The sequence below is a fragment of the Scyliorhinus canicula genome, chromosome 9 (assembly GCF_902713615.1).
Source record: "Scyliorhinus canicula chromosome 9, sScyCan1.1, whole genome shotgun sequence".
Lineage (NCBI taxonomy): Eukaryota > Metazoa > Chordata > Chondrichthyes > Carcharhiniformes > Scyliorhinidae > Scyliorhinus > Scyliorhinus canicula.
The window spans coordinates 25922760-25943999 of record NC_052154.1 but is presented as its reverse complement, the minus strand read 5'-3'; the positions used below and the strand labels follow the sequence as shown (position 1 = coordinate 25943999).

The following is a 21240-nucleotide window of genomic DNA, read 5'->3' as shown; positions in this document are numbered from 1 at the left end:
ACTGTTTGACTAGATTGTATTAATCATAACCACATCAAACATCATGTACCCTATGGCCGTTGTGGTGGTTTTCCCTTTCTCACTAAGATTCAGCGACAACAGTATTTTAAGTTTATATTTTGCGAAGGTGAGACAAGAACTTCATTATCAAACCAGATGCTAATATTTATTCTTTTTCAATAAATTTAAATCCAGTGGAGAAAGTTCCACTCATCTGTTGAGGCTTGACTGATGCAGTGAAATTGCAAGTCATCACTTTTATTAATTTTAGATTTTCTGTACTGTTTTCAAATTATTGGACACAGTAAATAAAATATTGCCTTTTTGCTACGAGTGCTGTCTGAGGCTCTACTGCAGCATAATAGCTGTAATAATGTGAAATAAGCCCCCGCGAGCAGGCCTCAGTACCCCAGAATGAAGCATATTTTGGGCTGCTCAAATGTCAGTCCCAAGTAATGTACCGAAGGTTCAGGTTATATTTCAATAGCAACATTTTTTCACATCTTTTTGTCATTTCTACAGTTAGACTTTATTTTCTGAATTCGATAATCATTTTGAATCATCCTTGGCTTGAATAATTCCAGCTTCATTTTATTGTAAAAGCATTTTTGTTTCCCTTCTGATATTTTTGATGTATTTGGTTGTGCTTTTTATTTGGGGAGTGGGAGAGATTTTGTATTCAGATTAGAATATATTAATCATGTAACCTTGCTGCATAAAATGAAAAAAAAATGTAAATACATTTTTTGAAGCCGAAAGGATCAATTCCTATTCTATCAAAATATACATTTTGTAATATGTGGCATGTAAAAATGTTCAAACACAGAACATTACAGTTCAGCGCATGAAGGTTAAGACAACATTTTTGTGGATTGTGATCTTAAAGCATACATATTTGATGTATATTTGTATCCAACGGCCATCCTTTGCATTTTTGGTTGTGCACTAATATTAAATGAAAGCAGCCAGAAATGTGACAGCCAATGTTTTTCAGAGAGATATTTATTCTGCACTGATGTTGCTGCTTCTGCACGTTTAAACTGTGGTTTACTGCATTTCTGAGTTGAAAATTGCTTGGTATTTAATGCCTCTGACCTATAACCTGCACAGTACAGAATCCTGCATCCATACTAATACGAGAGTACATGATATTCAGCAAAGATATTGCTTGCGAGTTCAGAAAAAGTATAACATATACAAACCTTTCATAGCTTCACATCAGAATGGGAACTCTGCTAACACTGTAATTCATAGCTGGATAATAAAACAGGCACAGCAGATAAATAACTTAACAAATCACTGGCATTAAGAAAATAGCCGTTCTAGTGCACACAATTTAAATCAGTGCTTCTTAGTTTGCATCATGCGTTGAAACTCAACCATAAAGCGATTACCGCCTAGAAATTAATTTCTAAAATTTAAAAAAATACACTTATTGCTTTATTTGTGCAAGCAAAACAGTGATTCAGGGAAGTTAGAACACACTTTTATAACAAGGTCAATCTGCACCATTATTCGCTGCCAGCACACACCAGTGATAGTGTAAATATGCATGTTACACGGAGCCAAATTTTAAAAAATATGTTACAAGCTTATTCATTTATATGAAATAGTTTTTTGTTGGGCTAAGATGTACACTATATACATATATATTACATGTATATATTTAAAATGTATGTTTGTGTATATTCATTGCTTTCTGCACACTATTTCTATTTTGCATAATAATGAACACGAATAGGAAAGAAGGTTTAGAAATCAAATCATGAAAATGGCCCTAAGCGTGGCACAAACTATTTCTAATTGTTTGCTTATTGACACCAATTTATCACAGGGCACTTACTGAATAAAGGTTTCTGCAATACATGACACTTCGTTATGTCAGCTTTTACCTCATGTTACAGCCCACATTCGAAAGAAGTGCTGAAAACTCTCAGACCAGAAATGAGCAGCCTATTAAGATTTGAAAAGCTGTCATCCAAACTGAAAAGACTTGCGTCAGCCACAGAGGATATATTTTAACTGCCTGTCCACAAAAAAACTTTAATAATGCTGTCTTGCTCTAATCTGTGCGCGAAAGACAATTTTACTTCTTCTATTAACCTGAAGTGATTACAATGAGCTGATGGTGTTGCCTTATTTCATGCAATATTAAGTTCAAATTCTGCTCACTGTAAGAATGATAAAAGTAACTAGTTACTATACGCGCTCACCGCAGCCTCCCCCCTCCCCCCCCCTCCCAAAATAGCCTCAAGAGACACAAATGTTTTATTCTCCTTCCAAGTATGGTATAATCTAGGTCTATCCAAGGAATACGTTTTGCCAGATTAGTTTTAATAAATTAGGAGCAGTATATGAACATATAGAACATAGAATATACAGTGCAGAAGGAGGCCATTCGGCCCATCGGGTCTGCACCAACCCACTTAAGCCCTCACTTCCACCCTATCCCCGTAACCCAATAACCTCTCCTAATCTTTTGGACACGAAGGGCAATTTAGCTTGGCCAATCCACCTAACCTGCACGTCTTTGGACTGTGGGAGTAAACCGGAGCACCCGGAGGAAACCCATGCAGACACGGGGAGAATGTGCAGAATCCGTACAGACAGTGACCCAGCAGGGAATCGAACCTGGGACCCTGGTGCTGTGAAGCCACAGTCCTAGCCACTTGTGCTACCGTGATGCCCATATATCTGGTTACTATGTTTTTCATATCAAATACACACATCTTTGTTTGGTAATCCACATTTGAATAGATAGGAGCCATTTCAATGCAGTTAATTTCTTGCATTAGAATAAGGCGTTACTTCAAATGAAAGGACATATAGCAAGGTTGACCACTACTGCTCGGATTCATCCCTAGTTTACACTACTATAAGCTAATTATGCAACACATTTGGATTTTATTGGTGCTGTTATTGTGAACTGCGCTTAAATAGCTTTTTGCATGGAGGAAGTTGATACCTACAATGAACAAACAACATTGAGCTTCATGCTATTTATCGGATTAAAAAAATTTCAAAGTTAAAAGCAAGGCAATATTATTTGGGTGATCGTGTGCATATTAAACTGATGACTCAATGCTTTTTAATCATTTACAAAGCTGATTTGTTTTCATGAATGACCAAATAGACACCCATTGCCTACCTATCGTAAAATGGGCACATCCTTTTAAATGAAATGTTCTCCTGGACTCAAATAGAGTTACATTCCTGAAACAATCTCTAACTAACCAATTTCAGCTGCCTTACTCTTTTCTTCCAAAAATACTAAGTTACAACATTTAAAAAAGCAGTGTGCTTTAAGCTAACACTGTCTAAGCAATAAACACCAAGGATAACAGCCTACATTCCACCAGCTGTACTTCTTACTGGGCAAAACAATTCATACACATATATTTCAATTACTAAACAAATTGAACTGGGGGAAAATTATTGGGAGAATCTAACAAATATAAGATTAATATAGAATTATGACAACGACTGAAGCACACAATGAAAGGGATAGAATGAGTGGTGGAGTTCTTTGATGTCGGGATTCCAATTATACCCCTGACTGAGTTCAAAGAAAATATGAATAAGGTATATTTTAAAAGGCACTATATGCATCTTTGGTCTCAGCGCCAGCCCCTTTTTCACCCCTATTTCTTTCTGATACCTAGTGATGGCACTTCTTCCACCAAATTCTCATACTTGATTCATCGTTGACAAAGAAGACAAATGCTTTATCAGCTGTCATATTCCCTTCACTCGGTCCCATGAAAAAAAATGTTGGTATGAATGAGGCTACCAGACTCGAGGTTCATAATTTTCACACTCATTAGAACAAGTGCAACAAATGTGAGTCATTGAACACAACACCGCTCCCACAAAGAAGCCCTTCGCCGCTTCAGTCACTAAAATGAAGCTGATAATTTAAACTCTGAAAGTATACTTTGATTGAAATATATATTTCTAATAACACTGCTCATTAACATAAAGACAAACTCAATTGATCAATGACTATTTGGCTGAGCAATATGCAAAATCACAAATAACTCAAATCATGTACCAAAATACCTATTTTACAAATATGCAAAAGTGTAAGTACAATGCACCCATGTTAAGGATGTTAACATAAATATTTGCCCACTTATTTATAATTTGCGTTTTGATTTTTACACTTTATAATGTTGTCTAAAATTATTTCTCAGATGTATTTTATTTCAGAATATAAATTAACATGTAAAGCCAAATCTAAACCAAATCTGGAGTTTGGCATATAATAAACCAATCACCTTTTATGCTGCAAAGATGCTATTTGTACCATTTTTTTGGTTAAAATTCATTACACATTTTACCAGTAGATAATCAGTGTGTATTACACATCTTAATAGGAGCATAAAAATGAATGCTATCGAATGGTGTAGTTGCATTATATCCAATTTAGTCCTCAAGAAACAAATGTTAGAGCCTCCATTTTGTAGGGTGCTTCTCTACTGCAAATTAAATAAAAGAAGCATATTATTTTATGCTCATTGTTTAAAAAACAATATCTTCCCTTACATTTATCGTGATTTGACTTAATGTTTACAAAAATGTGATACTAAATATAATAAAACTTTACCCATACAGTAATGAAATGGATCAATCTGACATTTAACACAAAGGATGATTAGAGCAGCCAAATTTAGTAAGCAGATAGAAGTAGAAATAGCTCTGCAGAATAGACAACAGGGGCATGCTTTCTACTTCTGAATAAAGCATGGCATGCTAAAGCAAGTGGGGAAATTATTGCTAGCTAAATATGACAATTTCTGCTCAAGCCGGAGATATCCACTCTGCACCACAAAGCACTAACTGAAGAATTATCAAGAATTTCGTACTTAACGATAGAAACCTTTAGGTGGAAAGAACTTTGGGAAATAAATTATATTAATTTAAAGAATAGGAGAAGTAAATGCTTTTTTGACCTCATCCCAGTACACTACACGCGCGTTGTACAAAATCATTGTCATACAAAATAAAATTAATAGCAACCTCAACCGTGGGAGAATTCTTTATTTTCATTCCTTATATTACATATTTTTAGTACCTTCATTCAGAAATAAATCAGCACATTAGGTGAATGTGAAAAATGTTAATCTAAATTCTACAAACCTAAGTGTCACGACAAGCATGTATGCTGCATTGAGTATAACAAGACGAAAGGGGTTATTGACACTCTGTTGTCCCAAACCACTCTGAATACATTTCACATTTCATCAGTTTTGTCTCTCCTGCCACGGGTGAAGGCGATCAGAGCAGACACCCATTAGATTTTTCATACAATTTTTCCATGACACGTTGGCAGGATGATGGCAATTTTGAAATCTTACCAAATGAGAAAATGTCAAAAATTGAACTGACATCAATAGTCGTCAAGGAGACAGGCAATAAAAAAAAAATAAAGCTTGCTTAATTCATAAGTAATCAACATTTTCTTTATGACAGTAAGGAAAATTAGAGATTTTTTTAAAGGGGGGGGGGGGAAGGAACTATCTTTAATTACCAAAATACATCAAAATAGCTGAGAAATTCTTTGTTTCATTTAAATGTGAAAGTGTGATTCTTCATGGTCTCTATATCCAGGCTCAATATTAACAAAAAGACATAGTATAGGACACCAGGCATAGAAAGGTATTGCAGCTTAGGTCAAGCAATCCTAAATGTGACTGATGCTGTTTAAAATCTTGAAAATAATTAGAAATTACCCCTATATAAAACCCTGAAAGCAATCGAATAGAGGGGATGTTATTAAAATAAAGACACAAATTTTGAACAGGAATACAATTAGCTGAGGCCTGAAAAAAACCTCATAAAAATGTCCTGAAAACAGTTAATTTTTGAAAAAGTCTAAAGCTCTTCGAAGCTGCCTCTGTATTTAAAATAATAGTCTAATGTATGTATCATACATATGCATTGAAACCTGCAACTACAAAATCTTTCAAGGATAATAGTCAGAATGTTCCTTTGTTTGCATGAGTCGAATACAATATCTCTCTGTATTTATTGCTGTTTTAGGATTAAAATCATAAACAAAGAACATTTACAGTAGAGCAAATATGCCACTACCTCTCTAGGTTTACAAACTAAAAAAAAAATTACAGATATATCACTAGATTCCAATAAAAAACATCCTTTGTCTAAAAAGCTGTCATTTTACACAATAGTGAGATATGGGCACCCCTAAAATCAAAGAGATTTGATAAAGCAAAGAAGATAGACTGCATTGCCATCTACAGGCATCAAAATGTAAGGACAGCCATTTCAATTTACAATTTTAAAATTTAACATCCTTTGATTGAGGAAGAAAAGTGTGGGATGCATATATTTATAATTAGTTGATAAATACATCAATCAGTTATAAGTATTTCAGTAGTGAGCTAATTACTTAACAGAGGTGTCATTGGAAGTCTTTTTAGTTGAACACTGTTTATGTTGGAAGTGCGAAGTGTGGTGCATATCAACGTTGCATAAAGGAATCAACTTTGCAATTTGCTCTCCACTGAAATTTGTTATTTAGCACAGGTACTAAGGGTCCAATTCAACCTCACCGATTCAACTGAAGAAACGGGATGGTGCAAGTTCACTTGCAAAATTTCTGGTGCTGTAAATTGGGACAAATAATTAAATCCAAATTTCCAAAGGCGTCCAAGTTCCTGATAGGTAACTTTCAGTGACAAAACCCAGGGTCAAAAAGAGTTAAATAATTATACTGTAACCGAGGAAGGCAAAAGAGGTCTCACAGAGGAAAATCTGGAAGTTATTCAGTTGGGGTTGGCTGAGCCAGACTAGTAGTCAGTATTAATTTCCTTTCAGTTATTTTTTACGTAGTATCATTTTAGTAGTCAGGAAAAGGCTTACCCTGTTATTTTATGGTAATACAGTAATCATGGGCATGAAAAAGAAAGTGACTACCAGTGTGCAAGATGCACGGAGTTTAATAAAACTCAAAAGCTACAATATACATTAATGACCCAGGAAGTCGCATCTTCTGCTACATCCATCATCTACAGGAAAAAAATGAATTCTTTGACAGCATTATGGAATTGCTCCTGATCTTGTCAGTAACTTGTGGGTTATAATTATTGTAAAAAATTCTGGATCAAAACTGCACAAGAAAGATGGCTTTTTAAAAAAAAAACATGGTCATATCAAAAGAAAATTACTGTACACTTCACAAATTGTTCATGGCTGAAGTCTACATGAACATGCAGGAAACATGTAAGACAATGGAATGAAATTTCAAAACAGCCTGAGAGTGTATTTGAGGTGTCAACTGTCCTCCAATATATAATTGAATGAGATATTAAAGTTTCATCAGTGTAAAGTTACTGATTACAGATGTGTAGATTTATAAATAAGTCCTTGAAAAAGAGGAAAAGAAAAGGTTTACATGTGAATAAAATATGTGACACGCGATAAAGGAAGAGGCATCGGGTTTATTAAAGTTGTGTCTGTTTTTCTGGTAAATGACTCTTGCCGCTGTTTTTGTGTATCTGCTTACATTAATGCTCTCACAGACGTATGATTTGCCCACTAAATTGAACTGCCTGATCACACCATAACTTTGCAGCTTCTGCAATAGCTATCGTGGTGTAATATTAATGTTCAATTGCCTGCTTTCAGTGTAGTCTGATTTTACAATAATAATGGATCCACTCCTGTGAGTGACCAATGATAAATAATTTTGTGGAACTTCCAGTCCTACAGTTAAATGGTATGAAAAATTAGAAAAAGAAATTCCTTGAAGAAAATGGAAAATAAGGCATTCTTTTAGATAGAGCAAATAAGGATTTTTGAGCCTAAACAAAACCAACAAAATCTAGTATCTTATTATTGAGCAGCCTATCAAAGCAAAGCATTTACATTATCTCTGCTGGATATTCTAAAATACTATTTTTCTGTGTGTGCAATACATCGAGCCTGCTCAAAATGGTCAAGCCATTTTGTGAGCGGCAATATTATAACAATTGAATTGAAACGGTGTTGAAAATGCTACAGTCTTTAAATAATAGATGGAATTTATAAACAATATACAGGTGAATATTAATGTTTTGTTAATAAAAGTCAATGTCTTGTTTGGCCGTTAAAAATAATAGGCAGCAGAAACCATTTATGTTACACTTTATAAAACAGTCAGGGTTTCTATTCTCAAGTCGCTGCTGTTTGTATTGCAGTCATTAACCGTAGACAACAAGCAGAATTATCCTGCATTGGTTTTATGTAATGGCATAAGTTGCTATTATGTTAGTTTGTGCTTATTCAAAAATTCATTAATTTATGAATCATTCTTTACGGCATGTTTTCTGCATTACCACAGAAAAATTAATTTAAATATCCATTGCCACAATAGTCCTAAAAAAAACTGTAAAATGCATCCTTTATGCTACTCACAACAAATAGTCAAGAACAAATATTCATCACATAGTGATGAATATTTTGTGCTAAATATTAAAGTCCATACTTGTATTAAAATAATATTTAATCAGTAGTAGGCCTCAATTAACTCACTGCAGTCAAATCATTTATCTGAATAATGAGGCTCAGGTGTATATATAACTTGAGCCATTTATTGCTGTACAATGGGGATACTGTGAATAGGATCCCCTCTGTCATGATAAACAATGAAGACGTTACAGAAATGTCCTCATATTTAAATACTGTATTGTATATAATGTCAGTTCTGGACCTCAATTGTTTTGTGAAAAAGGTTTCCTGATTACAGGAGCTCAAATCGAGTTACTGCTGAGTGTCAACTGTTAGATCTGTAAATGAACTGAAAAAGCACAAGAACTGATCAAGGGGAGGTTACAACAGATGGGGCCGATACAGAACAATTGTTGTTACCTTTATGTGATAAGGTAACTAACTACTGATTCGTTATAGAGGAAATTTCTTAGTAGCATGCCAACTGAATAAGTTATAACCGATCTACTTTTTAATAGCAAACATACATGAATGTAAGAATGATGTCAAGTTCATGTCAAGAAAAACATTAAATCAATATAGCACAATAAAGTCTTTAAATTAATAAAATACTTGGTGGAAAATATTTTACCATTATATCTGAGACACCCAAATGCCTGTGATCCAAACCTGAAAGTACAGGGATACTAAGGAATAACGACCATAGATTTATGATTACTAAAGATCAATATCAGTTATTGATTCGTAAATTACTAATGAAATTAGATGGGTTTTCCTTTTGCATAGCATGTATGTGTACTTCAATCGGTGTAACATGCTTTTCAGATTTTTAACTCACATCAGTGTCATTTTGTTTTCGGTGGCAGGGCAGTGACTGATTAATTTTATATTTAACCAATAATAAACTGTAAACTTTTTTAAATATCCACTTCTGTTGAGAAACGATGGAGATGAAAGATCATACTGCAATGCATTTATTAATCCTTTGTCACTTTTAAAAGGCCAAAGTATTGTGCTTTCACCTTCTGAAATGGCTACTGAAATTTCTAAAAAATCTAAAATTACTATCTGAAGTTCTGATAAAGACACATTCTCATCAGCGACACCTCCGGGCAAGGCCATCTAATAGGGACAAATTGCCAATGACTGCCCAAGCAACTACCACAGACTGCTGATTTGTGGATTGATACTGATGTTTAATGATCCCCTTGGGTGGATCAATAGTAATAATCCTCTTTTCTGCCTTTCTTTCTTATTGGCACTACAGACTAGGGTTTTGGTGCGAGTTTTGTAGCAATTGCGAGGTTGCGGTGCGTTGTAAAACAAACATTCTACAAGTTAAAACACCAGGTAGAGAATAAACAGAATTTAATTGCTTTGCACATAAAAGAAGTTTCATTTTCCTTAATTTATATGAAAAATAGACTAATAAATGTCTGGGATTACTTCCATGTAAAACAAGGTTCCTCCACTCCCTGTTTTTCTCAATTTGTCTGAATTGCTACATTGTTCAATTGTGGACAATATTTTATTTTTTAAAAATTAATTCCACTTTAAAAATCAATTAAAAATTAAAATTTGGATACTTTTCAATCAACAAAAATAACAGTTGATCCAGCATTTAAATTAAATTCCATCAACTCTCAACAAATTTGCATGTGGGGGGCAGGATAGATCAGTACTTCAATTGCAAACACACCTCTGGTTAAGTCACTCCTGGCAGTATTACAATTTGGCTTCAGATTTTTTAAATGTAAAAGCCTGTATTGATAAATAAAAACATCGGTAGTAATACGAGCAGAAATATTTGTGTACCATATAATTAATTCAGCATATTTTGTTCACATAAATAGTGTTGTAGATTCTATAAAATTCAGCAATAAATGTCTGATTGTCAGGATAAGCTTCATGTTTAATGATCATAAAATCCCTTGCAAATATAATCAGGTTTAAAAATGATGCCGAAGAAAAATAAAAACAAATAAAACTGAAAAGTACAATCAAATCTTTTTTTTAAATAAAGAATGCATTCCGTCAGCCCCTGGCACTAATCAACCTTGTACAGTAAATCAGAAACCCTCTCCTGCTTACTTGCATAAGCGATCACATTCAATTCATTACATCATTATGTCATATCCATTCTAATCTCTGCCCTCACACCTCTGTGGCTTTGACATGCAAATGAGCTAGAAAAGCGCACATTAAAAAACAGTGCAATCATGTCATGATTCTGAGCTTCAAGCCCCCCTCTGCACACAGGGCTTGTGATCAGAAGAAACAACAGCAATCTGTTGAGGATCAGACACTGAGGCAAGGAGGAGGGGAGATGGATACACACATACACGTGTCACAAACGCAGCCTCTGTGCCTACTTTGCATATTCACATGATTTCCATGCTCATCTGCTTTGCCAGTCAAGTACAAGTTTTTTTTAAGTCTCGCACTATGAAGACATAAATAAAACGAGGTAAAGGATAGAACTGCCTTACCTCAGCTTGTTTGCCTTGTGCTCTTGCCTTGGAATTCCCTGTGGCTGCTTTGAATTTTGAGCTCCATCCTTCAAGGTTTTGCTTTCCCCTCCTCTCCCCGAGTTGTGACTGGTATATAAAAAATAAAAAGACAACTACATGTTAAGCCAGCAGGCAAGACATCATGAAGCCTTGGATAGGGGGAGGGAAGAGAGGAGGGGTGGGTCACAGTTAAACGCTTTACAAAGGAAAACCTGAAGGCTTTCACAACTTGTAAGAGTCACTTTTCCAGACGTTGCTCTGAGGAGTTGGTGGTTTGGGGTTAGTACCACAATGCAAACATATGCCTAGGGTTAAAAAATAGAAAGGAAAAAATTCTTATACATATATTCAAAATTGGGATCGCCAGGTACAAAAATAACCAAATAAATAAATAGTTTACAGCACAAATTCAAACCAAAATGTCACTTAAAGAGGTTGACTTTGGATTGATTGAACATCCAATAAGTGAAAGGTAATTTTAATCACATGTCTGCAGAACCTATCCTGTGCAACTGAATTTGATGAAAACATGTATGACAGGGGCTATAGCTACAAAAGAAAACCATAGCTAGGAAGAAATTGCATTCTTATTGAGAAAATTCAACGCTAAAATGTATTCCTGAAAGAAAATCTCCAAGGGATAATATTCCTAATTTTTAAAGAAGTCAGCCATATTGAAAGTAGCCAAATAAACAAAAAAAATATATAATGGTTTTTCATTTTAAGAAGAAATAAATAAGCAGGGGAAAACTTGGCTTAATTTGTCCGAAATGCGCAAACAAATTCGTAAAGATTTTAAACTTCATCCAAATTTAAGAAGTGTCGTGGAGAAAAATGAAGCAGAGATAAGATGATGCCCTTTTTTCTTTCTCTGTTGATGTACTTCTTTTATCTACTGTGCCCTGAACAGGAACACATGGTGCCGCAGATAGTGAGGGGGGGCTCTAGGTTGGGGGGGGGGGGGGGGGGGGAGGTTGCTTGGAGTGGGGAATGAAATGGAAATAAATATCCATTCTCACACACAGTCACAGATACACACACACGCACACACACATAGAGACATGCACACACACACACACACACACACACAAAGGGAAAAAGGACAACATTTGCATGCTGGACTGATCTGACAGAATCTTCAGCTTGCTTTCCCTGGTTTTTTAGCCTGAAGACGCATGACCCTGCTGTGGGGAGTAGCAGCCGTGGAGGTGACCCCATGCTAACCAGCCTGTTAGAACTAATAAGGTACACCCATAAGCGACACCACTGACATTACACTCTCTTGCAGAATTTGTCTATTTATGCACTAGCGGGAACTAAATTTGCTGTTTCTTGCAGTATTATGTATCATTACACTTCCAAGACAATTTTGGTTATTTCACACACTCACAGATACACGTCTGTGGGATAATTATCAACAGCATCAAACAGAGAGATTGCAAATGGCTGGCTGAAATGGAGGTCAGTCCAAAGATGCTCTGAGATAATTTTAATTCTTCTAATTTCAACACAAGTGACTCCAGAACAGCAATTTCTCCACCGTCTGTATGTCAGCAAAACATTTACATTTATTCTTGTTTCTTCCTCTCCCCTCGCTCTACTGAAATCCTCCATTTTGTGATCATCGCAGCTTCCTATTTGCATGCTATGAGATGGTGGCAGGCAGGGGAAAGAAAAAAGACAGTGTGAGGAGTGAATGTCAAAGCCCACTTCTGGCATTTGCTCATTTAAATTCAATCATGCAACCTTGCAGAAGCTGAAAAATAGATGGCCTGCATTATGAATTTCTGATCAGCAGACTGATAGGTTATGAGAGAGGACAGTAATCCTATTGAACAGTCTTTTTCCAAGCTAGGGCGTGATACAGCTGCCCTTCAGAGATTGTTATTTTTCCTTATCCTCCTATTATTTTAGCATTTTAGTCCATATTTTACTGAATGTGACATGAATTATAGCTGCTTATATTTACATCTGAACCGTCATTGATGTGCCGACATTAATCACGAACATCATTTTAAAATTATCTACATGCCTATTTTTTTGTTTACTCTTTAAAAGCTCATTATATTTCAAACCTGACTCTTCTTTATGATTTTTATTGTTAAAGATACAAAAGCAAGTACTGGAAAAATACTATTCATGTTTGAAGAGTCATTTAATTTGAATCTTTTTTTTTAAATAAGCGAACAGCTCAAATTCATAAAAGAATTGATCAAAATGCTTATTATTTCAACAAATTCATAGTAAGCATCACATGAGGGGAGGGGGAGAAGAAAAATTAAGTACTAGCTCGGAAATATTTTCCTTGTTTAACATGTAGCATGATGTTACAACCCTACTCTTAAACCTAAATTCTTAGCTTTGCCTATTCAGTGCATCTTACTTATATTCTGCTATTAGACAAAGGATTAAGGCAAATCTATAAATCCTAAAACACACAAATAAAGTAGATTAAAATGCAAAAAGCTATAAAGACATTAATGGAAAGCTGAAATGTTTCAATCAAATAATCTTTTTTATCGCTAGGTACAAAGTAAAATGCATTAAATTAAAAATAAATGATAGTCATGGCTTAGGATATTTTTAATACAAATAATGAAATCAGTCACCATCCAGTTTTCTTCTCTCCATATTACACTTGATAATGGCCTGTCTTTGGGAGTTTGTAGTTTGAAATATATTAAAACATTTCTTTTAGAATTATCACGTAAACCTCCGTCAGCTTGACAGAAAATTCCACATTATGTGAATAAAATCTGATCAAGCCAGTAATTATTTATGGTATTTGCAAGATATGAATGAAGGAAATGTTCCAAAGACATGTGCGTCAGCGCAATTCTATTTTCACAATGGTGTTACCACAAATGGAAGGTTTGTGCGAGCCAGAATGACCACGAGATTTCCCCTCCCAATGTTGTTGTAAATACAGAGGGTGAGTCATCGGCTATCATACTCTGTTTCACTCTCCGGTTGAGTAAAAATATTGTTGTTATAGAAAAGAGGGCTTTTTGCATTTCTGGGAGATATTTCTGAAAGGGTTTCTCTTCTCGACTGACCAGGAATAACGTGGGTTTCTTAAAACAAACATAGCTTAACAAACTTTTAATTGATGCAGCCACCAGCGAAAATGTATTGTAAGGTTGACGACGTACATATAAATTAATACTTGGGTATTTGTATAACGTGATGCTTGTTCTTTAGATATTCGTTTCGAATGTTGATAAATGGTGCTTGCATCTGTCAATTGTCTCCACATCTCTTGTAAAGGCAATTGCTGCTTTCAGGGGAATGGGTCCACAGGCCCCAGTTGCTCTTGCGTAGTGGCCTTGAATTCATGTACGAGAAAAGATGGCAGGCTATTTGGTCATGGGATGCCTCACAAGCAAGCCTAATCTTGTTGTTACCTGACATTCGCACATACCCACTTCCAGCAAGGGTCCAGTATGGATAGTGGTAAGCAGGGGAAACTCCGGCAATTTTCTACTTCTTAGAAAGAAATGCTGGAGCTAATTGCAATACCCTCCGACAGCCTCCATTGAAAGAAAGACCAGGGGTGGAATTCTCCCATTTTGAGGCTAAATCCCGTGTGGAGGTCAGTGGGAAAACACGCCATCTCTTCCAGCCATGACCTCATTAGTTAAGCACCCAGGTGTGTTAAACCATATTAGGTGGCGGGGTAGGCCTGGATACACATAGTCCACCATCGTGTCCAGGTGCCGTATTGAAAAGGAGCCAGCATCACTGACCCACCATTGAAGAAAGACGATGGACCGTCTGAAAATGAAGACATATCTCCAGGAACATTCTGAAATCTGGAGATGCATGCCCTCAAGGATACCAGGAAGGTCCACCTGCAGATGCTCCTCCAACCCACTGCTGTGCTGTTCCAGAGTTCAGGGTTATGGGCAGCCTCCATCCTGAACTCTGGAGGCTGCCACAGATGAGCCTGTGCACCATATTGATCCAGACATGTTTCACACTGATGTGTGCTCCTGTGGCATTGTGGAGAATTTAGCATGTGGGGTTGGGCCTCCATCTGTATCCCTCTGCATCCCATTCATGGGTTGCAAAGGAGGTTCACGCTTGCCATGGTGGGAATCAGCAAGAAAATCCTGCTGTAAATTCACACTGGCATGAAACCAATTTCTGTGTCTCCCGCCATATTCTCCCCCCATTGAACATGGGATCATGGGAGAATTCCAGCCTTGCATTTATAGATCATTGACCTTGAGTAAGTTTGACCAGGCATTTTTAAAAATTCCGGGCGGGATTCTCCGACCCTCTGCACCGAAATTGCGCTTGGCGTGGGGGCGGAGAATTACACAAAATAGGCTCCTACACCGGCACGCTATTCACCGGAGACCGGAGAATTGCCGCCATCCGTGCACGTGCGATTGACGCAGTGCCTGTCGAGGGGCGTTGGAAAAGGCCCCGCCCCCAGCGATTCTACACGCTCGACGGGCTGAGTGCCCACCAAGTCCCGCCAGGGTGGTTCTAACGTGGGGCGGGATTCTCCCCTACCTGGCGGGGCGGGCCGTTCCGGCGCCAAGGAGTGGCGTGAACCACTCCAGCGTCAGGCCACCCGGAAGGTGCGGAATCCTCCGCACCTTCAGGGGCTAGACCGGCACCGGTGGGGTTGGCGCCGTGCCAATCGGTGCCAAAGGGCCTCCGCCGGTCAGCGCGAGTTGCCACATGCGCAGGGGCGCAGTGTGTGCTGGCGTCATCCCAGCTATAATGCGCAGGGAGGTTTCTTCCGCCGGCCATGTCGGGCTGTTACACTGGCCGGCGCGGAGGGAAAGAGTGCCCCACAGCACAGGCCCGCCCGCAGGTCAGTGAGCCCTAATCGCGGCCCAGGCCACCGTGGGGGCCAGATCTCCCCGCATCCCCGTAAACGGGCTGCCACTCGGCCCATCGCGGGCCGGCGAATTGCTGGGGGGGGGGAGTCGCTGCCAGCGGCCCCGACCAGCGCGGCGCGATGCCCGCCCCCACGGAAAAACCGGCGCCGGAGAATCCGGCAGTCGGTGCCGGGGCGGGGATGCGGGATTCATGCCGCCCCTTGGAGCTTATCCGGCCCGGTGGAGGGTAGGACAATCTCCAGGGGGAACATGAATCCCGCTCTGATGCCGGCTGCCGAATTCCTCCGGCACTGGTTTTTCGGCGGGGGAGGGAATCGCTTTGCGCCGGTCGGGGGGCGTTGGCAGTGGCCCTCCCGGCGATTCTCTGCCCCGCGATGGGCTGAGCGGCAGCCTGTTTCCGGCCGGTCCTGCCGGCATAAATCAAACCAGGTCAGTACCGGTGGTACCTGGCTCTATGGGCTGCCTGCAGAGTCCTCAGGGGGGGCGCAGTGGGATCTGGCCCCGGGGGGTGTCCCCACGGTGGCCTGGCACATGATCGGGGCCCACCGATCCGCGGGCGGGCCCGTGTCGTGGGGGCACTCTTTCCCTCCGCGCTGGCTGCTGTCAACCTCCGCCATGGCCGGCACGTAGAAGAACCCCTCTGCGCATGCACTGGGATGAGGCCAGCACACGCTGCCGCTCCCGCGAATGCGTCAACTTGTGCCGGCCGACAGAGGCCCTTTGGTGCCAGCTGGCGCGGCGCCAACCCTGCCAGCGTCGGCCTAGCCCCTGATGGTTGCAGAGGATTTCACACCTTCCAGGCGGCCCGTCGCTGGAGTGGTTCACGCCACTCCTTGGTGCCGGTACAGCCCGCCCCGTCGGGTAGAGGAGAATCCCGCCCGTGGTTCCACCCCGCGGGAACACGGAGTCACGGCTGATGTGAGCGTTGTGGTGGGGGGGGCTTGGGGATCGGACACCTGGGGGGGGGGGGCCCTCGACGACTAGCAGGCCCGCGATCGGGGACCACCGATCGGTGGGCCATCACGATCTGGGAGCGACCTATCTTCCTCCATGCGGTCCTGCTGTGTGGCTCCGTAATGTCAGCAGCACCCATGCCAAGGTGGGCCGCTGCGTGCATGCATGGACCCGCTTGCGGCCGCGGTGCACATGCGCGGCCGCGTGGTCTGTACAGCAGGGCCCCGCAAGGCAGCCAGAGCTGCGGGATGTACGCCGGGTCCTGCTCGCCCCCTGGAAAATGGGGAATCACCCCGGACGTTCGAGGAAAAAGTCCGGTGTGATTCTCGCCCGTTTTCCGGCGGGCGTGGGGACTTTGTCCCCCAAATGGAGAATCCCGCCCCCCCCATATTTTCATTAGACAGTGAGGGTGGTTGATAAAAACCTGTCTGGATCCTATTGACTGGAGACTAATGGTTACCCATGATCCTTGAGGGATTAAACTTCCCCAATGAGGGGCAATCATTAGCAGTGCAGCCTAAATAGCCAGTGTGGTGCCGGCTAGAGAGGGAACCAGTAGTGAACACCTGGTACTTTGTACATATTGTTGTAAATAAAGTTACTTTCTGCTTGACTCTACAAACTCATGCTGGATTCTCCATGGCCGTCACAAAAGTGGTGAACAACATTTCTAAACACATTTAGCTGGGCATCTTGAAACCTGCGTTTTGCACCCTATTATCCGAAACAAATGATAGCCTGCCTTAAATGCAGAGAATTAAGTTCCACACTGGTCTGATCTACTTATCAACATTTACTAAAGAAAGTGGCCCAGGTGGGGGTCATATAGAAGGAAGGCAGGATTCTGCGGCCTCGTGCGTGGCGGGTCCCGTTGCGAGCAATAATGGAAAATTCAGTGTTCCAGCCGAACTCCATTCACTCTCAGCGGCATCGGAAAATCCCAGCCATGAATCAGACGGAAGATTCCGGCCATTATTTCTGCTATCATGTAGGATGTGTTTTACATTTTGGCAAAAGCTCAATGGTTTCCAGAAAAAAATGAATTTTCTATTAACTGTTACATCCCTGTTATTTGCATTATTTTATTCAGAAATTATGTCCATTAGAAGAGAAATGTTACCATAACATGATCTAACTTATATTTAATTCAACGAAATGCAACATCAGGTTTAAGAGTATCCATTTATTCTGACACATCATGGAATAAGGATTTTTGCTAAAACTTGATGCACTAGCTTCTATCGGAAGCATGTACTGCGCAGCACAGTATCCATGTCTACACTCCATTTTTCAACATTTAAATGCTGCACAAATCATCAGAGGACAAGATACGAAGAACTTTCGCAATCTCCGGCCCACTGCACAAATGAAGTAATTTTGTCTCAGCTCAGCTGGGCTTTTAAGTGGTTGAGGGACGCTGGTGTTAACAGTCAGGGTATCATTACACTTGCAGGCACTGCGCTGAACCTTACACCAGGAGACTATTTGGTAGCATGCATCTTTCTTAACAAGATGCAAAATAAGAAACACATTTGCCTATTATTAAACCCCACTCATAAGTGGTTGCAGGGCTTCCTTTTTTTGCTAAATATTGGGAGGGCCCAGGGGGGATTGGTGTATGGTAACTGGAGATGAATTTCAGACAGGGAACCTTTTAAACCAACAGTGGAGGAATCTGAAGCATCAGACCATGAACATCAGTTTTAAATGCTTTCTCCTTGCCAAAGGAGTAAACACTTAGTAAAAGAGGGGAAAAAAAACAGAGAGCTGACATGGATTGGATAAATACACTGGATGGATTGAGGACATTAAGCACGGTTCCAAATCTGGCAGTACATTAAAGGCTTACACTTCTTTTAAGATGGCACACAAGCCCACTTTATGCAATATGGGAAAGATTAAGGATATTAATTCATCTACCACCTAATCAATTATAGGTTATGTACTGGACTTCTGTTTCTGCACAGTATTTATCATCAAATTTACATCGGTCTGTCTCTGTTGTTCCACAGCATTTTAATACACTGGCAAGTGAGGTGCACAATAGTAATATGATATATTTGAAGAGGTTTTTTATGCTGCAAAAACTCGCAAGCAGTCCATCTTATCTTGGTGCTACTTAAGCACCTTTTCTTTGACATGGTTGATTACTGAAGCACTTTGGAGCCACTTTAGGATCTCTGCACCAACTAAGTAAAACAAAACTACAGATTGACGACAATCTATGTGGTAATTTAACACATTTCTCACCAATTTCCTAAAATCTACCAACTGGGCATAAATCTGGAGAAAATTGCAATGGTAACACAAGCAGTTTATTCATTCCAGGTATGTGCTTGTTTTATTTATGGCTCAGCATCTTTTCTGTCTGGGATTTCAACATGAGAAATTCAACTTTGTAGCCAGCTGCATGCGATTGTTGAGAGTAGCTACGGTGTGCGTTAACGCCTCCTGTGCGACAACACAATAATTGTACTCCTCTGAGTATCCTATGCACTGTCTGTGGCCCCAAAGCTCATCACTGTAACCTTTTTTTTTAATCCCCTGAACTAGTGGGGAAAAAAGTTTTCTATTAAGATCGAAATACAACCAAGACAGGGTTATTTCAACATCAGATGAATTTTACTTTTACATCTATATTCACCCACATGACCCGAGGCTGATCTGTGCACGAAGACAGCACACGGGTGAAAATACATCAGAGTTATCTATCCTAAAGCTAGCTTTAGTTTAATGATCACAGCCAGATATGAACTCACGAATCACACATATACCTGCTCACTATTTAGATGCTGACAAATTTAATAGCCTATTTTTATGATGGTAATTATTTATGCATTTTGACACACTGTAATCCAAAATTCAGTTTTATCAGATACTCTCGCCATTTCTGCAATAATATTGTCAAGCAGGCGGGAAAGGAAACATTTGGTATGATAGTTCTTCAAGGTTATTTTAAAAATTACATTCACAATGTAATTGAATAGGCAACCCAGTAAAAAAAAAAGCAGCAATGCTTTGGCACTTATTTGTTTTTGTCTTTTAATTTAAATGATTCTTTTTGGTGGCTGCCAGTATATGAAAGAACTTTAATTTAAACTATAGTTATTAAGATAATCACAATGTAATACATATTTATGGTGATTCTACCTTTTAGCATCAATTTAGGTTGCCTTAAAATTCCATAGACCCTAAAATGCCTTTTTAGAGTGTTTTTGCTCGTGTCTGGATGACACATTTACCATAGTAATCAGATGGAATAATCACTTTTGGCTAACACCTCAACTGCAAGATCAAGCCTAAAAATCCTATTTTCACGCATAAATATTCCACATTAACACACAAAGTCACTAATGCCTTGTAATGTACAGTTGCGCCGCTATATTCTTTGAAATTCACATACATTTGTCTTACAAACGTGTAATAGTTATGTTGTTTCAATCAATGTACTTCAGAATAATAGCTACCACATTTAACTACTGATAGTAAGCATAAAATATTAAGGGCTGCGGAAATATATGATCATGAGGTTTGGCCATATTCTCTAAAATACTTGCTCCTAAAAGATGGCAGCAAACTCATTAAATCGCAATACGTATGATATGGAGCTTAAACTGAAAAATACAAACAAAAATTATAGTCATTATATTAGACAGAAAGAACAGCACTAATGCTTTTATAATGTAATATTTAAATTACTGCTGGCTAATGCGGGGTGCTCTGTTCATTCCCATTGCTGCCTAGGGTTCAAGGGGGAAGAAAATTAAAGCAAATTTTTTTATAATCAAGGTACAACGGCCCTAAGCAGCAAGTGGTACTCATCTAAATAGCCTCTACCCCTATTATGTCTGTCTTTTATTCTCTGGGCTATTGAATTCAATATACAAAAACTCCATCATACAGCAATATAATTTCTGTGTCTGGATAAGGAAGGATTCTGGGTAATTGGTTGGCTGCAGTTCACTCATTGTTCACAGCTGCCATCAGGAGATTCATAGAGCGTCTGGAGAGATTTCCCCCTTGCGCTTATTCCACCCTAGGAAAAAAGTCATTTGTCTGATTTATTTATGATGCAATGAAGGTATGCTGAATGGATCAGGATAACCTAACACTGGTCAAACTGTCTGTCAGTAAAGATAAAGTGCACTCATAATCCAATGGGCACACAGTTTTTAACCATCTCCACACCTAAAACTACGGCCTCTGTATCGCCGTTTCCCGTAGAAGTTCCACCTTTGTGTAAAAACCAAAAGAAAAACGGAATTGTGCAGCTGGATGTGCTGTGCTGCAATTGTTTAAAATATCTGTGCTGCAGGCTTGGCATTCAATTCAAACCGTTTGTTGATTTTATAATTTTGCAAACCGGTCAGCAAGTGTAGATTATTAAAGTAATTACCGGCCTTTTTCTTTGCTCCCTCCAAATAGCCTTTAACATCACAGGTTAACTGCTTTCTGTCATAATGCAAACA

The 21240-nt window shown here is 39.2% G+C and overlaps 2 long non-coding RNA genes across 8 annotated transcripts in view; one reads left to right on the top strand and one right to left on the bottom strand.

Annotated features, from left to right (window-relative positions):
* LOC119971173 overlaps positions 1-11364 on the bottom strand; it is a 52546-nt gene extending 41182 nt beyond the window's left edge. For 3 of the 7 annotated variants that reach the window (XR_005461767.1, XR_005461769.1, XR_005461768.1), the window contains exon 1: positions 10941-11364. This is a non-coding gene — a long non-coding RNA (uncharacterized LOC119971173). Of the gene's footprint in view, positions 1-1202; positions 1255-10150; positions 10213-10940 lie in introns of all 7 variants that reach the window. The other 4 variants (XR_005461766.1, XR_005461764.1, XR_005461765.1 and 1 more) reach the window with 4 other exon arrangements.
* A 7423-nt stretch (positions 11365-18787) lies between these two features.
* LOC119971174 overlaps positions 18788-21240 on the top strand; it is a 76747-nt gene continuing 74294 nt past the window's right edge. Inside the window, exon 1 of the long non-coding RNA XR_005461770.1 lies at positions 18788-19099. This is a non-coding gene — a long non-coding RNA (uncharacterized LOC119971174). The remainder of the gene's footprint in view (positions 19100-21240) is intronic.